Genomic DNA, 18334 nt, shown 5'->3' on the forward strand with positions numbered 1-18334 from the left:
ACTGAAGACCACAACAACAACAACAACAACCAATACAGCTTATAAAGTAACTATCTTTAGTAGTTGCTCATATGATATTCCTGAATTACTTCTCAAATCTCAACTGACGTGTCATTATAACTTGATAAAAACGTTAACTACCGAATTAAAAATCCGAGGAGTACAATAAGTGGTCGGATGGGCGAGAAAATCATGAAAACTTGACAATCGTCATCTCATCCTCTGTCCAGTTCGTCATATTAGCAGGCATCAAACGGTTCAAATGGCTCTGAGCACTATGGGACTTAACATCTGACGTCATTAGTCTCCTAGAACTTAGAACTACTCAAACCTAACTGACCTAAAGACATCACACACATCCATGCCCGAGGCAGGATTCGAACCTGCGACCGTAGTAGACGCGCGGTTCCAGACTGAAGCGCCTAGAACCGCTCGGCCACCGCGGCCGGCTAGCAGGCATCGCTACATTTAATGCATACAACATTCCAAGAGGTAGGAAAACAAGATGTATACACCAGTCGATGAGATTCGAACATTACTTCACGTAAGGTACTTGAATAAAGCATAGTGACTTAATCATCACGCACTGACACTTACGAGGTGATGCGGAAGAGATGCTTACAGTGACCTCCAACACATTGTAATAAAATATTGTCACAGTTTATTGATTTATTGTAATCCGTAAGAGAGTCCTTTGATTTACGAAAATTTGTGTACTACACGTTACAATTGATGATCGAAAACTAGGAGGTTTTTAGGTTAGGTTTTACTGTGAGCCTTACTGATACCGAATGACACAAGAAATTTACTGTCACTCACAACTGATTTATTTCCACGACGCATTTCAACATACATACGCACATTACGCACCCCCTGTCTTGCAGTGCTATAATTTTTTTGCGATATGGATACGGCAGCAAATAGTGCAGAAGTAACATAAGATGTGCGTACTGTGTAGGAACACACAGAAGTGATGCCTGCGGGAGGGCCAGTCAACCAACCTGTATTAATTGTACCGGTGGCCACAGAGCACCACGTAACTTAAACACAATTTAATAAAAAAAATTATGTCTGTCAATGAAGCATGTTCCTTGCCGTTGCTGGGGAGGCTAGCGCGCCTCAGCGATACAGATAGCCGTACCGCAGGTGCAACCACAACGGAGGGGTATCTGTTGAGAGGCCAGACAAACGTGTGGTTCCTGAAGAGGGGCAGCAGCCTTTTCAGTAGTTGCAGGGCAACAGTCTGGATGATTGACTGATCTGGCCTTGTAATATTAACCAAAACGGCCTTGCTGTGCTGGTACTGCGAAGGGCTGAAAGCAAGGGGAAACTACAGCCGTAAATTTTTCCGAGGGCATGCAGCTTTACTGTATGGTAATCGGGTGATGCTGAGGGAATTAGATCAGGAAATGAGACACTTACAGTAGTAGATGAATTTTGCTATTTGGGGAGCAAAGTAACTGATGATGGTCGAAGTAGAGAGGATATAAAATGTAGACTGGCAATGGCAAGGAAAGCGTTTCTGAAGAAAAGAAATTTGTAAACGTCGAGTATAGATTTAAGTGTCAGGAAGTCGTTTCTGAAAGTATTTCTATGGAGTGTGGCCATGTATGGAAGTCAAACATGGCGATAAATAGTTTAGACAAGAAGAGAATAGAAGATTTCGAAATGTGGCGCTGCAGAAGAATGCTGAAGATCGGATGGGTAGATCACATAAGTAATGAGGAGGTACTGAACAGAAATTTATGGCACAACTTGACTAGAAGAAGGGATACGTTGGTTGGACATGTTCTGAGGCATTTAGAGATCACCAATTTAGTATTGGAGGGCATCGTGGAGGGTAAAAATCGTAGAGGGAGGCCAAGAGATGAATACGCTAAGCAGGTTCAGAAGGATGAAGGGTGCAGTAGGTACTGGGAGATGAAGAAGTTTGCACAGGATAAAGTAGCATGGAGAGCTGCATATGGACTGAAGACCACAACAACAACAATAATATTACCTTTCGAGGGTCAGTGGCCGGCCGAAGTGGCCGTGCGGTTAAAGGCGCTGCAGTCTGGAACCGCAAGACCGCTACGGTCGCAGGTTCGAATCCTGCCTCGGGCATGGATGTTTGTGATGTCCTTAGGTTAGTTAGGTTTACCTAGTTCTAAGTTCTAGGGGACTAATGACCTCAGCAGTTGAGTCCCATAGTGCTCAGAGCCATTTGAACCATTTTTTTTTCGAGGGTCGGTAGCTATGTTTGAAAACAGGCCTTGTGCGAACGCAGTTACTTCTTCCCCAAACATTACAGGGCAGGATACAGAATTCCCGCCCCTCCGGACTCAACAGCATCTCAATGCAACTAACAGCACCGCCACCTACGAATTGCAGCAACCAACCCACGTCATGAAACTTCCTGGCAGATTAAAACTGTGTGCCCGACTGAGACTCGAACTCGGGTTCGAGTCTCGGTCGGGCACACAGTTTTAATCTGCCAGGGAGTTTCATATCACCGCACACTCCGCTGCAGAGTGAAAATCTCATTCTGAACCCACGTCATGCTGACAATGTCACAGACGTCAGGTACGGTCGCTCCAGTGGATTCACCGCCGATATCACAGCCTCCTTCTCCAATACAGAATGCCCAACTATCCCTTTAACAACACGTACCTTCTGTAGAACAGAGAAAAAACTTTGTGTTCTGCCTTACGGCAGGTCTTGTCATGGGGGAAGCCTCGTCAGAGAGGTCAACCTCATGACCGTCTAGGGAAGTGATGCCAGTGGTGGTTTCCCGTTGTCTTCCACTGATGATGATGAAATGATAATGAAGACAACACAACACCCATTCCCTGTGCGGAGAAAATCTCTGACCCATCCGGGAATCGAACACGGCCCCTTGGCGTTACAGACCGCCGCGCTGACCACTTAGTTATCTGGGCCGACGTAGAACATAGAGGACACCACCAGACTGTGGCAGCAGGGAACCAATTGTACCAACCAGAACTCCGCCTTCCTCTTGCTCCAGTGGGTCCGAACCCCTATGAACCAAAATTTCACAGACACAGCCAATAGAGTGATGTTGGAAAGTACCTCATTAACAAAATTTTACGTGTAATTATGGCAGTGATAAATGATGCATTGTACCGGCAGGCCATTAATGGGCCCACTTCAGTACTACAAACAGATTTGATCCGGATGTCAGTCCAGAATATGGTGTCCCCACTCCTTACATTCCAAAATGGCGCATAAACCCATCCAAAGGAATAGCAAACTCGCACCAGGCACACAAAGATATTGTTCGTCGTTTGCTGCTCGAAAGTCAAGTAGACGTTTGTGCCTTCATCGAAACATGGTTAAAACAGAACCAACCGTTCGCTCTCCACGACTTCTCTGTCATTAGTGAAGACAGAGATGATGGCTACGGCGGAACAGCGTTGTAGGTAAAACAAGATATCCACTTTTCCGTTGTCAATTCTGGCACACAGCATGACCCACTGCAAATGGTGGGTATCCGTTTGCGGATCGAGGACCTCCATCCGACTAGTTTCAGCATACAAAGTACCTAACGACAAGCTTTCCAAACAACAGTTAGCAACAATCATTGCCTCCTTCGGAAAACTTCGTTTGCTGCTGGGTGACTTTAATGGCCACCATGCACTGTGGGGTGCAAAAATGCCAACGTGATGGGAAAAATGCTAGTGGATGTACTAGATACGGAAAACCTTATTGTATTGAATGATGACTAACCACGCTAATAGTATGACCAAGTAAAGCCCCGACAGCAGTGGACTTGAGCATAGTATCCCTTGCGCCGTCTACCGGAACAACGTGTTAAAGTGTTACCTGTGCCTTAGGTTCGAATCAGTTGCCAATTCAAATTATAATAAACGCACAACCTACAGAGACTGTCAGACACGCAATCAGACGAAAATGGAACACAGCCAAAGCCAATTGGACCTATACGAAGCATTATTGGAAGTCAAAACTTGAATCGATCACCTAAACTTCTTATCCAGAAAGAGACTATAAGGGATTGAGATCGCTTGTCAATGGAGCAGTAGAAGTCTCAATACCTCAAAAAGGACATTAGGAAACTACATTCACACATTCAGAAAGTGGTCAAGGAACGAAGGGAGGCATTAATACAAAACAAAAATATTTCTAATGGTACAAACTTTCTTGCCCTTCAGAAAGCACAAGCTGCAACCAAGAAAATATTCAAGTACAGAAAAAGAAATCGTCGCACGATTTTTGCAGTGCAGTCTGGAAAGAGAGTCCATTGACTAGGATCTGGAATGTAATGTGGAACATTAAAAGTGGTCTGACAATGGATTTTCACACACTTTCATGGTCCGACGAACTTTAGAATCGTTCTTGTGTGCGATAGCTCCACATGACGTACTGGACAAGGAAGACAAGGTTCAAATGGTTCAAATGGCTCTGAGCACTATGGGACTTAACATCTATGGTCATCAGTCCCCTAGAACTTAGAACTACTTAAACCTAACTAACCTAAGGACATCACACAACACCCAGTCATCACGAGGCAGAGAAAATCCCTGGCCCCGCCGGGAATCGAACCCGGGAACCCGGGCGTGGGAAGCGAGAACGCTACCGCACGACCACGAGCTGCGGAAGACAAGGCAGAAAATGAAGAGGAGAACAGCGTCTTTTCACAATCGCTTTTGCTGGGAGAACCTGAGATTGTGTTCTCCCAAGGGGGGGGGGGGGGGGGGGTTCTGCACCTAGCACGGATTATACTGACTACGCAAAGCTACGACACATCCCTCACAAAGGGAAACTGCTGCTGCTCAAAATTTACAATACTACACGGACACGATAGATCGGTATCGATTTGCTAAAAAAACATGTATCGTCCCCATCTACAAATAGGGACAGAGATGTTATATACCCGAGTCATATAGGCGTATTACCCTTCTACCGTGTGCGACGAAGGTAACGGAAAAATATTAATCAGCGGTTAGAATTGTGGTGTAAGAGCAAGATACTATTCCCGGAAAAGGAACTTGGATGTCGAAAAAGGAAAGGGACAACTGAAATACTTTTACTGTTAGTTACCGACATAAAGCTAAATTCCTCTCGGAATAATTACACGATAGTGCGGTCGTAGACTTGACTAAGGCGTAAGTACCTTCGAACATTAGTCTCAACCCCATCGAACGCATTACTGGTTGAAGCGATTGAAGCACTGTTAAAGTTGCGACAAATGTTCCTGCGCAAGAAATTCCTCCTGCGACTGTATTTCGATGAATATGAGTCCCTTGATGAAAACAGTCCAGAAGTTAACATATCGTACTCCGTGTGCGGAAGCTATAGCATAAATAAGAAAATTCCATCCATCATGGCTGAATGCATGGAGATATGGGCATTAAGGCACCAGGTGTCGAAAAGTCATCTTCTACCGCATTACAACAGCCTATACGAAATGTCGACTCTGCAGATTGATGTCAGGATCAGTTAAACGTCTCAAAACCAGGACACAACCAACGCAACGGCAATGGAATTCCTGTCTCACTATCACGGTGCTTGCGTGGTGTACACGTGTGTGTCCAAGTGTAGTGAAAGAGCTGGTAGTGCTTCTTAAATACCCGAAGCAAGCGACAAGGACTATACAAGCTATAACGACAGCCGAGCTGGTTTCCATTTTGGACACCCTTCTGTTCGTACAGACATCCACATAAGACACAATAGACATCATCTCTGATATTAAGTCAGCCTTACAACTGATTAGAAACCGTCATTATAGTTGTGCCACCCCCATAATTGCAGCAATAATCGTCCACGTGTTTCGGGTGCAGAGGAACTGTTGCAACATCGCAATTGTGTGGATGAAAGGCCGCTATGGGATACCTGGTAATGAGCAAGTAGTTGCCCTAGCAAAGCGAGCAACTCTGCATGGAACTATTAAATACGATAAATTGCCTCTCCCAGATATGACACCAGTGGTCAGAAAAATGTTGTCCTCAGAGTGGCAGGAGGAATGGTCGCGGATATCTGGAATCATAGGCAGTCAAAATGGTTCAAATGGCTCTGAGCACTATGGGACTCAACTGCTGTGGTCATAAGTCCCCTAGAACTTAGAACTACTTAAACCTAACTAACCTAAGGACAGCACACAACACCCAGCCATCACGAGGCAGAGAAAATCCCTGACCCTCATAGGCAGTCACTACATACTAATTCATCCTACGATTCCAAGAGCAGCGTGCTATAATAAGGCACAAACATCGAGGGGCTTCACGATAGTTATAGCGTTGCTGACATTTGATCATTGGAATTCAACAAAGAACTTCTATCGGCTCGTCCTAAGCGCCACACGACTATGTGTTTGCGGAGAGGAAGAATACCCATATGAAATATTTACACAGTGACCTCAGAACACGTATCGCATAAACGCCCTTGCAAGTAATCTTCAGGCTCTTGGTCATCAGTTCACAAGCAGCCTTCAAATCTTGTTAGCATCCAACGATATAGCAATGTATAAGCTGCTATAAGCATTCGTCAACAGTGCCAGTATCAAGATATAGCTCCCTGCGCTGCTGCTCTAGTGCTCCTGGTACCTAGAATGCCAGAGGAAGGCCAAAGCGCAATTAACTGACTATATCCCATGTGATTATCTGCAGAATGTGGAACGTTCAGCCACTAAATATGGTATTTATCGACTTGGACAAATATTCAGTTCTTCATCCGCAGCTTTTGAAGCACATCGCACAGAAATTACAAAGACATTTTATTAATAATTTAGATACATGGTCAGTCATGGTGACTGAATTGGGAATATCACAAATATGTACCAACGGCTAGTATATTGATGTTGTGTATCCTGTGTTTCATTTTCGACTTTTTACTCGTTTGAGTATAGTCTGACTCTAAAACTTGTTTCGTGTAGAAGAAATCCTTTGTTGATCTGATTTCACATCGTACCTGGGTACGACTTAAAATACTGTCATGAGTTGTCAAAATCTTTCGTAAAATAACATATCCTGTGAAACTTCCTGGCAGATTAAAACTGTGTCCCGGACCGAGACTCGAACTCGGGACCTTCGCCTTCCGCGGGCAAGTGCTCTACCAACTGAGCTACCCAAGCACGACTCACGCCCCGTCCTCACAGCTGTAATTCCGCAAGTACCACGTCTCCTACCTTCCAAACTTCACAGAAGCTCTCCTGCGAACCCTGCAGGACTAGCACTTCTGGAAGAAAGGTATAACACTAGTACGCGAAAAGCAAAGGTCCCGCGTTCGAATCTCGGTCCGGCACACAGTTTTAATCTGGCAGGAAGTTTCATATCGGCGCACACTCCGCTGTAGAATGAAACTTCATTCTAGAAACATCCCCCAGGCTGTGGGTAAGCCATATCTCCGCAATATCCTTTCTTCCAGGAGTGCTTGTTCTGCATGGTTCGCAGGAGAGCTTCTGTAAAGTTTGGAAGGTAAGAGGCGAGGTACTGGCGGAATTAAAGCTGTGAGGACGGGGCGTGAGGCGTGCTTGGGTAGGTCATTTGGTACAGCACTTGCCCACGAAAGGCAAGGTCCCGAGTTGGAGTCTCGGTCCGGCACAAAGTTTTAATCTGCCAGGAAGTTTCATATCAGCGCACACTCCGCTATAAAGTGAAATTTCATTATAGAAACATTTCCAGTGTTTGTATGGCTGAATGGCACTTTCCGAAAGCCAATAAATAAATAAGAAAAAAAAACATAAATAAAAACCATTCAGGTCTTTGGTAATTTTACAGGTTTTATGTAATCACCGTGCTCCACTGTCTGTAACTTTGTCTAAGACTCGCACTGATTTGTTTCTGGCATCAAATTAATGTCCTCTTCCAGAACCTGATAATGACATGACTCTCTCTTCAATATCATATACAGCGTATGAGTTTTCTTTGTCGTACATTCTTCTTCGTACTATCAGTGGCTGGTTTTACGCGTCTGACACAGTTTAGCCATTCACAACAGTCCGCAGCTTCTGGGAAATCCCAAGGTCGAAGTGACGTCACAGTTAGCACTGTGCTGTGGCATGGCCGCCCGGCTGCCAGCGGGCTGTCGTACCTAGGCTGGGCAACCTCTCTGAACTCACCTGTTGCGAGTCCACTTCCTTTTGTGAGGGTTCCCAATGTTGTAAACCTTAACGTCCCTTTCCTCATTTCTTGGCACACACACAAAATCGTAGGTTGGTTGATTGCACATCATTGGTCCCATCGGATTGGGGAAGGAAATCGGCCGTGCGCTTTCACAGGAACCATTCTGGCATTTAACTCAAGGGATTTAGGGAAATCACAGGAAACCTTAATCAGGATGGTCGGACGCGGGTTTGAACCGCCGTTCTCCCGAATACGAGTCCAGTGTGCTAACGACTGCGCCACCTCGCTTGGTCATTGTGCAAGGGAAACGAGGAAGAATGTTCTTCGGCATCTCAGCAAGTTCCGTTGCTAATCGTGGCAAATGGGATACAACGCACAAGCCGGCGAGGAACTCTAGGAAATTCCGTTATCCAAATATTCCAAAAATAAATATAAATAAGTATTAGTTGTAACCTACATTAATGAGTTACGGTGACGGAGGAATGACGGAAGCCTGTCCGAATCCTAAATTAGGTTGAAGCGCCCGTCACAAAAATTTGTCAGCAAAAGGAGTGTTGCTAGAATGATCACTGAACACCATTATTCTGCCTTGAATTGTAAATTCTATGATGTAGTTGGGACTGTCTGATACACGTGCTTTGTCATTTCATTTTCATAAAATAGTCTCAGAATATTATGTACCTAATGGATTTTCTTGAATCGGGTAATGAGCAGTGGTAGTTATTACAGTTCTTAGCATTTGTCTGTGATAAATTAAACCATCAGCTGAAGTGAGATCGTTAACGCAGCTAAGTGCGGTGCACTGCTTCATCACCAGCAGTTGGTCAGCTACTGGAGGATAGACTCCCAATCCTCTTTCCAGTATATTCTTTCAGGTTCTCTATGGATAAACGGAAGTGTTGTGTAGAATATAAGGGTGGTTCCATGAAGAGTTTCTGTTGAATATAATCGTTAATGGCCATTTCGTATTAATTATAAGCAGCTGAGTGGCACAGGATTCCATTTCCTCCTCCTCCCAGCAGTGCTGCAGCAAAACAGTCACTATTATACAAAATATTTACGTGGTCTCAAATAATTCTCTTCCTTGGCGCACAGAACAAAGATCATGCAGCCACTAAAATTTGCAAATCATCCTTTCACTCGCTGTCATGTTATCCTGCAGAGACATTCACAAGACGAAGTTGTGCGGCTGAACGTTATCGGGCCCAGGGCCAGAGCACGGGGTGGCAAACTCAGCCAAGGCGACTGGTATTGCCCGCCCCAGGGTAAACACGTAGCCAGCAGCTTAGCCGGAAATGGATGAACTCTAGAGCATATGGTCCTTACCTGGCGTACAGAAGGTTCACCAGAATGACGGAGTTGAAGGCAGTCTGAAATATGGCTTTTTCAAGCTTTTAGGAAATCTCTAATTGATCACAGTTAAATAACAAAGCAAATCCATATACATCGGCGACCTCAGAGAAATGAATTGCAGACAATGACGTAACAATATTTTCAATATCTTTAGAAACTACAGGTTTATATTTCACAGTGGCTAAATATTTTTACAATGAACCCTGGAATGAATAACGTTTGAACGCTTCATGACATTTAAACAAACAGTATCTCAGATGATAGCAGTACGCTATAGCTATCATCCCTGAAAGCTATCTACTTTTATCTATTTTATTTATTGACTTATTACATCTTATATATCTTTTTTGAAAATGTTTGTCAGAATATCGTATCCTCCCTCCACAATAACACAACAAATGAATGCAGCATGAATACCTCGTATCTTGTCATACTTGCATAATAACTTAAGGAATAGGTTATCTTTTTTGCCAATAACTTTATTTAAATATGATTACAGTCGATAGGGAAATCCAACGTAATTTAAAAATGGTCATAGTTTTTGTCAGCTGGCACCACTAGTGAAAAGAGTGCCAATAGACGTTTCTATCAAGCAGTCCTAAATATTTGTTTAAACAATGTTTAACGAAAATCTGTTGTTATTTAATGTGAGTGTACTTGCACAAGAATACTAGCTTATTTACGTATTATCTACATTTTACTATGGAAAATCAAGGATGGAATGTAAGAACAATATGAAAAGGGTAGTCGCTACTCACCATGTAGCGGAGATGCTGAGTTGCAGACAGACACAGTAAAAAGGCTGACAGTCTTTTTGTTGCGCCTCTCTGCGACTCAGTATCTCGGCTATATTGTCCATATTCATATGAAGGGTTGGGTCTTGACTGGCTCATCATCGCCCACCTCAAACCACTACGGATAGAAACTTGAAATTTGGAGAAGGTGTTGACCTAATACTGTAGACGTCGATTAAGAAGGTACTTTTCGAAATTTCACCGACAAGGCGGTTAAGTACAAGATGAGTTTTTTTGAAAATATGTAGCTCTTAAATCAATTTTGAAGCTAGACCTAAGAATATTGGTATTTGGTTTCCTGGCCAGAAACAAAACATACGTATTCCAGTATTTTTGGATATTTAATCGCTATTGGCGTGAAATAGTGGGCGAAAATGTTTCTTTTTAAATAAACCATCATTAAGAAATTATCATAGTACTTTTAAAGCTACATCTATGAAAATTGGCATTTGGCTTGTCAGTTACAAAAAGAAAAAAAAATAACGTGTTTCAGTGTTTTTGGTAATTCAACCACTAAGAGAGTGAAATAGGGGATGAAAGTTTTTATAGAAATACGTTATTATGCATGCAATTTTGAAGCTTTCTCTGTTTGAAATTAAAAAAATGCTTTCCACTGTTTTCGGTAATTCAGCCCCTGAGGGGTGAAATGTTTCATGAAAATATTTTCATTTAGAAAGCATTTTTAAAGATATACCTATGACAATTGATATTTCGCTTCTAGGTTAGAAATGAAAAAAATACGTCTGTCACTGTTTTTGGAAATGCAACTTCTAAGGGGGTGATACAGGATCAGACTGATTCACTAACTTGTCTTCACTCAGCCCAAGCCACTAAAGACAGAAACTTGAAATATGAAGAGGGTGTTGATCTTGAACTGTAGTCATCGTTTAAGGCGGCATTGTTCGCTATTCTACTGCTAATAGGGTGAAATATGGAATAAAAGTCTTTCGAAAACATGTCACTACCTTCAGCATTTTTGGAGATTTGAAAACTAAGGCAGTGAAATATGGAATGAAAATTTTTAAGGAATTATTTCACTATATAAAAAAGATTTAAAGTTGAATCTGTGAAAACTAGTGTTTAACTTCTCATTTGGATATGAAGATATGTGTTAGGGGATTAAAGTTTCTATGGAGACATCACCGCAAGAGCGCAAAAGGCATGATTAACAAAAACATTGGACTCCAGTGAGCACAATCACTTTTTAGTCAGAAGTATATTCGGGAGAAAAATGGTTCAAATGGCTCTGAGTACTATGGGACTTAACTTCTGAGGTGATCAGTCTCCTAGAACTTAGAACTACTTAAACATAACTAACCTAAGGACATCACACACATCCATGCCCGAGGCAGGATTCGAACCTCCGACCGTAGCGCGGTTCAAGACTGTAGCGTCTAGAACCGCGCGGCCATTCCGGCCGGCTATTCGGAAGAAACCATGCTTCTGTGGCTTAATTAGGGTCAAAAGTTTAGAAGGTGTTGTAATTTGTGAACAACATAAAAATTCGATTCAAGAAAAGCAAAAGAGAAAATCTGTGTGGGCCGTACAGTACTTGCAATAGGAGCAGCCGGTACTAAGCTAGTTATTTTTATTTATTCTCAGTGGACCTATTGTGCCGAATGTTTAAGACATCTCTTCATGGCCGGCCGCTGTGGCCAAGCGGTTCTAGGCGCTTCAGTCCGGCACCGCGCCGCTACTACGGTCGCAGGTTCGAATCCTGCCTCGGGCATGGATGTGTGTGATGTACTTAGGTTAGTTAGGTTTAAGTAGTTCTAAGTTCTAGGAGACTGATCACCTCAGAAGTTGAGTCCCATAGTGCTCAGATCCATTTGAACCATTTCATCATGTAAATGTTGTTGTTATACTTTAGTCTAGTGCAGAAAATGATGAAGCGTAGAACATACGAACAATATAGTCCGAGTGGTGCGCTCAAGGGAACGATTGGGACACTCTTACGTTTTGTCTCGACGAAGGTGGACACTTTAGGGCGAGTTCTTGAAGAAGGCAGACCGGCCTGTGGTAACGTGTGTTAGTCAGTCATGTGAGTAATAGATTCTTTAACTATTTTGAGGTCTGAATATGCTCCAGTGCAGAACTTTCAACTTTCCTGTTTGCATCTCGGAACTGAGAACACATAGAGTATGAGTTCGTGCTCGTTATTTCACATGTATTGATTTGTAACTCGCCATGTTCAACTCTGAACTATTTTGTGTTGGTGAATATTTTTTGTATTGTGATCATGAAATGAACACAGTTTTCGCTAGTGTTGGTTGACTATGTAGCTTGGATATCCTCCTACCATTGTCGTAAAGCTCTCAACGTAACTTTACTGCAAAGGATGACTTCGTCCGTGTTACTGTAGGACCAGTTCCCGTTTACGTGGATATAGATTGTCATGAATAAACATTTTTCATCAGAATTCTTGGGTATTGCTTACATCAGTTACAGATGTTAGAATAGAACCCTTTTATTAATTATTAATTTATGTTTTTTATCATATTTCTGTCTATTTCATTAACTCGCAATTATATCCAACGCATAGACTATTTTACTCCAGGATCACAGCTACATGTTATTATTTGCAGCCAGTTAACTGCTGGACATGAGAGCATGCGTATGCAGCTCCATCCTTCGACATTAACGAGCTATTCTTGTTTATCAGAGCCATGCATAGGTCAATTACTCAAGGAATATGAACCAGAGGTAAAGTCGCAATTGGTTTGCTTATACTGGTTAGAGAATCTGCAGTTCGTATGCCCCTTAAGCGTGGAAACGTTGCAGGGTACATCAGCAATTATACACAAAGTAATTATAAATAATCAGTTAAATAAACTAAAAGTGAAAATCAAATATTAAGTCTTGGTTTTCCAGACAGACAGCTGCTTTAGAACTATCTTACGTATTCTTCCAGGGATCCGATGGAAGCACACAATTTGCAACCCTGTAAGAAATGTGGCACCGTCACCCCCACCTCGCTTCAGTCACGACTTTGAGAGTCTCGCCATCCCTCTTCGTATAGAGTTGCAGCTTTCCTATTGCTCCACTCCTGAGTCTATTTAGTTTGCGCCAGGTGACTTGCGAAAGACTGTGAAGCCCGGGAGTTTGATAACTAGGTTTCCGATGCGCAGGAAGACTTACTAGAGTGATAATGGCCACTTCCATTTCCACGCAGCTACAAGTTTGGAAGTGCTGGCTAACTTGCTCATAGCGGATTTCCAGGAAAACGGACGAGATTTCAGTTTAATTGAAATTGAAATTTGTAGTAAGGTCTTATGGGACCAAACTACTTAGGTCATCGGTCCCAACGCCTACACACTACGTAATCTAACTTAGACTAACATACGCTGTGGACAACACACACACACACGCCCGAAGGAGGATTCGACGGGGGGAACTGCTCGAACCGTGTAAGGCTCCCTGATACCGCGCCGCTACCCCGCGCGGCTTAATTGAATTGTTCACGCTTTTGAATGATATCGCCCGTGGGAAGAGACTGATACTTCTGTACTGTTGTCTATAACGAAATGAGAGCTTGTGGTTTCGTCACGCAGCTCAGCACCAGGACCCACTGAGCAGGTGTACTACAAACAGAAGTGAACCAGGCACAGTGCGCATGGCTCTGAAAGCGGTACTTGTGCTAGCTGGGTGTGGTAACTAAAGATCTACTCAGATCAACACTGTTCAGCTGATGAATTAATTCAGTGCTGTTGTTCTCAAGATGTTTGCGTCGGCTTGAGGTTATCCAGGTCCGAATCACGACCCGCCCCCACAGCGTGAAAGTGCCAGTACCTTCCTCTGCTTCCTAAGTTTCAAGATGCTCTTCTGCACACATAGCTATCATAACACTCCCACAGATAAATATATCGCAGAGAAATGGCTTACATACAGCCTACGGATTGTTAGCAGAATGCGAACAAGGGAATTTAAAGTGGAGTGTGTGCTATTGTGAAACCTACTGCCAGATTAAAACTGTTTACTGGATCGAGAATCGAACCTGGAACTTTCTCTTTGGCAGGTAGTACCTAAGAAGAGCACTGACGGCGGAAACTGTATTATTCCAGGAAGTTTTGGAAATAGGGCACAGTTCGATGCAGAGTGAAATTTTTATTCTTGGTACTTCAATTCACTGCTAGTGGCAACATTAATCTTTCTGCCAATGCAAACTTGAACCAAGGCTCCAGACAAGCCAGGCTGATTGGAAGCCGTAGTCCGAAAACAGTTTCTCTTTGTTCATTCTGAACTCAGCAAAGACTCTCCGACAAGGCTGTGTGGGATACGGAACGTAATTCGATTTCTTCTCCGAATCAGAATGATAGAGGAGAACTGCAACTGCTTTCCAAGATTATTGCGTGACGGCGAATTCTTTTGATATCATCTGTATGAGATATAGATGCACTGCCTATTAGTGCCATATGAAGATCTGTGCCGGACCGGGACTAGATCCCGCATTCCCCTCTTACTGCGAGAGGTTTTGAAACATTGTGTACAGTTGTGGATCGTCAACAAGGTCTCTTGTTTCCGACAAGCGTAGTCGCGCATACGACAGTAACAGCAGTAGTCTCATTCTCTGGGGAGCAGGAATCTAATTAATGATGTTGGCGAGTATTAGGTGATGAAAATTGTGGACTGTGGCATAAAGATGTAGAAAACGTGCAATATGGAGATTTCTGTCGATCCTGGGAGCGTACGCAGATAGCCGAAGTGGTTAAGACCACCGCTCGTGACAATTGGGAAATTCGGATTCGAGTATCAGTTGGGCACAAAAATTCATATGGACTAATAGGTTGTACGTCTGTACTTAATATAGCTGATGTCAAAAGAATTTACAGTCAGTGAATAAATCAAGTTACTGAACTGTGGATCATGAAAAAGGTCTGTTCTCTCAGACATGGAACTAAGTAAGATTCTCAAGAATAACCGAACAAACATTGACACCATATTCATCACATCAACACACAGAGAAAAAAGCGGTTAATGTACACTGTGCCGAAAGATAATGACCACTGTCCACCGCGCTTTGAATCCTGCCCGGTGGCGTTGCGGGCACGTGGCGTTGTAAGGAAGGTGAACTGGTCAATCAGAAATGAATGGGGATCGTCTTAGTGACAATATGGCCCTAAAACGGGGATATACACTGACGCAGACGACTTTGACAAAGGACAGAGTGTTAGGACAGGATGTCTTGGAGCAAGCAAAGCTTGTCGGCTGTCAGAGTATTGTTGTCGAGAGAATCTATGGAAAGCGATATAACAGTGAAAGCAGTAGAACCCGAAGAGGTGTTGAACTGCGTTATGTAAACTGAAGGTGGAAGGGGGAGAAAGGAAAGGGAACGAAGAATTGATGTTAGCTGCATTGGGAGTTTATAAGGAATCAGCATCGACAAGTGAAAAAGGGAATGGAACGGTGTATGAACCTGGGAACTCCTGCTTACTAGGAAGTTGTGTTAACCACTGCGCCACCCGGGCGCAGTTACGCGGACTGTCACGACTCGCCCTTCGGGCGATCCACACTCCAACCTGGCGGTACTTATCCGCAATCCCCGGCCATGTCTTCAATGCTCGCTATTTTGAGAGTCGCGCAAGATATCGAACGTTATTGCGCGTCCACACAGAAGGTGGCATATTCATTGTCCATCGAGGCGAATCAGTTATATGAACGCATGATGTCTGTTCTTTCGGACGCTGTATTCATCACACCAAAACACACCAGGGTTGCATGGTTGGGATCGTGCTATAGTGGTCTGATGAGCATGACACAGCGTATCCAGAGGATCACATAGACACCTTTCCTTCCAGTATGCCACAATAAGCATGCTTATACGTTCTTTGTTTTATTCCATTTGTACAATAAGAAGATATCTTCAGATGAACAGCTTTTCTGAACCCCAGTACAAAAAAGAGAATTTTCAGCCTTTTGAATGTAAATAGTATACAGTGAAAAATGTGTAGAAAATATCCCGGAACAGCCAAAAGAATCCTCAAGAGCTGAAGTATTTGACGTCTTCCGACGAAAGGTGAAAACAGTAAAAAGCAGAAAGCCCGCTCGAAATGCTACCTTCTGCACATGCGCACAAGCCCTCTTCTACTAGGCATGCGCGGATCCATGGCAGAATGGATCGGTTCCTGTTTCTTCCCAGTGGCTAAACCGTATGCTGAAATCGCAGCTACACCTGATTACTACACGTTATGTGTGTCGTGTAATACCAGATGTATGCGTAGAATCTCGTAGATTCTGATGCCAAGTACTCCCGGAAACCTTCTAAGGACTAGTCGAATCTGTGTCACGCAAAATCGCTGACATTTTGAATTGCAAAAGTGGAATAGCTTGCTATTAAGCAGATGGTGTTAATGTTTCACCTCATCAGTATATATACGGAAATACCTCAACCATGAGTTATTATCGCGAACAAAGAAGATTTGTTATTTCCAACAGAAGTCTGTTTAGAGAGGAACACTTCCAAAGTACTGTAGACTGACCTCGTGGTAGAAGGAATAATAATCCATTTTACTGAAAAAGGGATTCGAGACACAGGGTCTGTTTACCATGAAAAGTGGATAAAGGGTGGTATTTCTTGCCTGGCCTACAGTACTCGCTACTTTTAAGTTGTTAGGTAGTTTACTCAAAGGAAGTTTGAAATGCAGCTTGCTTAGTAGAAATCTAGGAATCCCTTCACCATAATTGAGGACTCTAAAATTCTTTAACAGATAAGTACATGCATGCAAAGTCCGAAAGTGCGTGATTGGCAACACTGTTTATGAGTTTATAATTCTACAAACAATTATTCTGTGGTAAGAACTTCAAACAGATCCTATAGTACTGTGTTCTTTCAACAGTAAATTGGAATTAGTTCATTTTCGGATATGCGTTTACGCACCTTACATTTCTTGTTCTGGTTAGAGAAAATGACGTCTACATGTTCGAGTAAATACAGCCACCACTTAGCCAGAGGCAAACAATCGAAGTTCCGGTCCAATGTATTTATCGGGTTACAAACTGAAGTACTTTGCCAAACATAACATGAGGAGTACGAAGTCAACGTCAGTTTCTGAGCTACGTTATCATGTCATCATAGGCCAGTTATCCATTTTGCTTTATGATATATGAACACTATCGCGAAACCATGGGAAACAGTCAGCCTTATCGCTTCTATTCATACATCCCGTGCAGCGTAGTTGGGTATAGGCTACTACCTGAAACTGTATGGTTGCCGCTATGATAATGTTTTCTCAAAGATGACAATATTTGAAACAAAGCTGTTCATGCGTTCTGTTGGCAGCATTCATATCTTGAGAGGCACCCACATGCCTTGCTCATACTGTGGCATCAAGATGAGTGGTCTGCCAAGCGAGTGGACTCATTCTTATTTATCGAGCAACATGAACTCTAGTACTCACAATTAAGTTACAAGTTACTCTCCTGTTTGAATATTACGCAACGGAAACGCACATCTGACTATTAGTAATTTACACAACTCTGACTGTTCCCTACGCACTGGCAATACCACATTTTCTTTCTTATTTAACGGCTTTGATCAACACGTGGCCATCGCACTGAATATGAATGGCGCACACATAATAAATTCTGGATATCATGACAACATACAATTCGAAGGAAAAGGCCACCAATCTTTTTCATTTCACTATCTTATTTATTCCGATAAATTCTATAACCTAAACACACAAATTCTATAACCTACAACAATAATACATGAGAAATTCCGTCCAGTGGACATGGCTTTACATTGGTGATTCTCTATCTTATGGTCTCGTAATTATTTAACACTACAGTGCACTTTCTGGATAGGATGGTGGATCTTTTGCTATATCTCACACTTCGACTCTCACAACCATCATCACGAAACTTTCCTCCAGACCGAGCGGTACAAAAAGGAACATGCATAACCCACTGCCTCTGAAACTATCTTGTTACACTCCCATGCCAGCCACACATACTTAAATTTCATGAAACACACAAAGAATAGTCACAACATTATAATCACATCACTTTCAGCTTTCCCACTTCAATTAGTATTTATCCCAGTTTCACACGACACTGCCCCACTTCGTAATATTTCTTTCCTACTATGGACTCAGGAGGATATATGCACGT

The sequence above is a fragment of the Schistocerca nitens genome, chromosome 2 (assembly GCF_023898315.1).
Source record: "Schistocerca nitens isolate TAMUIC-IGC-003100 chromosome 2, iqSchNite1.1, whole genome shotgun sequence".
Lineage (NCBI taxonomy): Eukaryota > Metazoa > Arthropoda > Insecta > Orthoptera > Acrididae > Schistocerca > Schistocerca nitens.